We start from the raw sequence: 3,390 nt of genomic DNA, 5'->3' as shown, positions 1-3,390 counted from the left end.
AGCAAATGTTGTCCAATAGCGCACTCACATCAGATGTAATAATGCTGGGGTTTACAAGCAAGGCTTGTTGAGGAGGTCTGTACTCTGCCCCTTGGAAACAACCACAGGAAAGTGCCATTGGATTTTGTCAGCCAATTGTTGAGATGATCTATATCTTAGAGTAGAAATGTTAAAGGGAGATTTAGTAGAGTTATTGAAAATTACTTGTGCTTTTAGAGTCATAGAACCCATAGAAATGTACAGCTTGGAAACAAACCCTTTGGCCTATCTCATTCATGCCAGCCAGATATCCTAAATTAATCTAGACCCATTTGCCAGCATTTGACCCATATCCCCCTAAACCCTTCCTATTCATGTACCCATCCAGATGCCTTTTAAATGTTGTAATTGTACCAGCCTCCACCACCTCCTCTGGTAGCTCATTCCATACTTGCACCACCCTCTGCATGAAAAAGTTGCCCCTTGGTCCCTTTTAAATCTTTTCCTCTCTCACCATAAACCAATGCCCTCTAGTTTTTGTCTCTGCTACCCTGGGGAAAAGACCTTAACTATGCACACTGTCCATACCCTATAAACTTCTATAAGGTCAGCCCTCTGCCTTCGACGCTCCAGGGAAAATAGCCCCAACCTATTCTACCTCTCCCTGTAGCTCAAACCTTCCAACCCTGGCAACATCCTTGTAAATCTTTTCTGCACTTTTTCAAGTTTCACAACATCCTTCCTATAGCAGGGAGACCAGAACTGAACACGATATTTCAGAAGTGGCCTAACCAGTGTCCTGTACAGCCGCAGCATAACTGCCCAACTCCTATACTCAGTCCCCTGTTCCAGCTCCATACACGATCCCTTTAGCCCCAAGAACTTGGGAATTTATAATGTGTTTTATATTTGCTTACAATATGGCAGCAGAGTTTATTCTGTGCACCCGGATCCAATTAATGTCCATGCACTCACGGTCTTTGACTGTCCCTGTTCAATGCTATGGGACAACTCTATTACACTGGGAAACAAGACCTAAACTCGTTTCTCCTTTATATCTACCCAGAAAGTCATGAATGTCTCTGAAAGCGATCTCCTTTCGCGCCCTTGCCCTGTTCAGTTGGGGATTGATGAGCAGTACCCTCTAATCATAGTCCCCTGATACAGGCATATCACGGACAGAGATGTCAAAAGTTCAGGGGCTGCTCACTGCCATTGAGCCTCCTCAGCCCCAGCATGGCTGACGAGGAAGAGATTAACTTATCGGGTGCTCTAACAGAGTAGTAACTTGGCACCCGCCCAGGTAGCGCATGTGTATAGTAGATGATAGCTTTCCACTGTTGCAATCTCTTGTACAAAGTAGTGAACGTTTCAGTGGACAGTGTAGCCTCCTTTCTGAAAGCGCAAGCAAGCCTGTTTCAATTCTCACCCTGCTTTCGGGTCATTGGTCAGCCCAAGTTATGTCTTAATCAGTGATAGTCCAGGTCGGCCACTGGGTTATAAATTTCTTTGCTCCTCGAGAGCTTGGGAATCTTTGGAAACTTCTACCACAAACAGACGTAAGGGCTCAGTGAACTCAAAACTGACAGTCATGGATTTTTTGGACACTAGGGAACACGAGGAAGGGAGAGGTCAAAGGTCAACTTTGTCATAAACCGCGAGACGGGGCCCTTAAATACCGAATTCTTAGCAACACCTCCAGGGTCAGCTATTTTTAAAGTGAGTTTGTTCAGGGGGTTGACAGTGCTCCTTATTCCAATGAGACAGGTTGCTAATGACACTCGTTTTAAAAAAGAGTTAACTTCAACGAAAGGAGGTCAACTGATTGTAAAGACGAGAGGTATAGAAACCGAAAGAAACGCAGGTGTTGTAAATCAGAAACAAAAACAGAAATTGCCAGAACAACTCAGCAGGTCTGACAGCATCTGTGGAGAGAAACCAGAGTTAACACTTCAGGTCCAGTTGCCGTTCCTCAGAACTGACGGTAGCTAGGCAAAAGATGTTTTTTATGCAGAAGGTAGGGTCAAGGGATTGGGTAAGGAGTTAAATAATAGGTGCAGATGGAGCCCAAAGAGAGACAACAGGAGTGTATAGCAATTAGCCTGGAAGAATGAATAGCTACTAATGGGGTCAACAGTAGAATTGTGTTTAATAGCAGACCATGTGATAACAAGGCCCAGTCTGTGGGTGTTGGGGTAAGTACATGGGAAAAGGTGCTTCAAGACCTAACATTGTTGAACTTGATACTGAGTCAGAATGCTGTAGAGTTCCCATGTGGAAAGTGAGGTGCTGTTCTTCCAACTTGTGCTGAGCTTCACTGGAACATTGCAGCAAGCCTGAGAGAGAGAGATTAATGTTGGCCAGTGAACTCAGTGGTGTGTTGAATGGCAGGCACCTGGAAAGTTGGGCTCTCTTTTGCACACAGAACATGGGTATTCTGTAAAGCGGTCGCCCAATCTTCATTTCCCCACTGTAAAGGAGAATAGGGGTACTGGCCTACCTGGTTGTGGATGTAGAGAGATTCCAACTGCCTCCCCAAACACACACATTAAACCCAGACGGGAGAAAAAGGGATTTTTTTTTAAAAAATGACACTTGCAAACAAGTCGGGATGGTTTACTGGTAGTGTTCTGACCTCTGGCCTGAGAGTCACAGGTAGACAGGGTGGTGAAGACAGTGATTGGTATGCTTGCCTTTATTGGTCAGCGCAGGACTTGGGATGTCATGTTGCTAAAGGGTTAGGGCTGTGCAGAACATTGGTTAGGCTATTTTAAGAATACTGGTCTTCCTGCAATAGGAAAGATGTTGTGGAAGGATTCAGAAAAGATTGACAAGGATATTTGTTGCCAGCGTTGGAGGGTTTGAGCTACAAGGAGAGGCTGAACAGGTTGGGGCTATTTTCCATGGAGCGTCGGAGCTGAAGGGTGACCTTATAGAGGTTTATAAAATCACAAAGGGGATGGATAGGGTGAATATACAAGGTCTTTTCCCCAGGGTAGGGGAATCCAAAACAAGACGGCTTAGGTTTATGGTGAGAGGGAAAAGATTTGAAAGGGACCTGAGGGGCTACATTTTCATGCAAAGAGTGGTGCGTGTATGGAATGAGCTGCCAGAGGAAGTGGCGGAGGCTGGTACAATAGCAACATTTAAAAGGCATCTGGATGAGTCTATGGATAGGAAGGGTTTAGAGAGATAGGGGCCAAATGCTGGCACATGGAATTAGATTAATTTAGTAGATCTGGTCAGCATGGACAAGTTGGCCCGAAGGGTCTTTTTCTGCACTGTACAAGTTTACGAGTCTACGTCCCATTGCTCCAGAGCGGCATTATAACATGTCCATGTAGATTGATTAAATAAACTTACAAGACAAAGTCAGGCCAGTATATGTGTCATTTGCAAGTTTTACTGGTA

Source organism: Stegostoma tigrinum, chromosome 35 (genome assembly GCF_030684315.1).
Source record: "Stegostoma tigrinum isolate sSteTig4 chromosome 35, sSteTig4.hap1, whole genome shotgun sequence".
NCBI classification, from domain to species: domain Eukaryota; kingdom Metazoa; phylum Chordata; class Chondrichthyes; order Orectolobiformes; family Stegostomatidae; genus Stegostoma; species Stegostoma tigrinum.
This window is presented reverse-complemented; position numbering follows the sequence as displayed.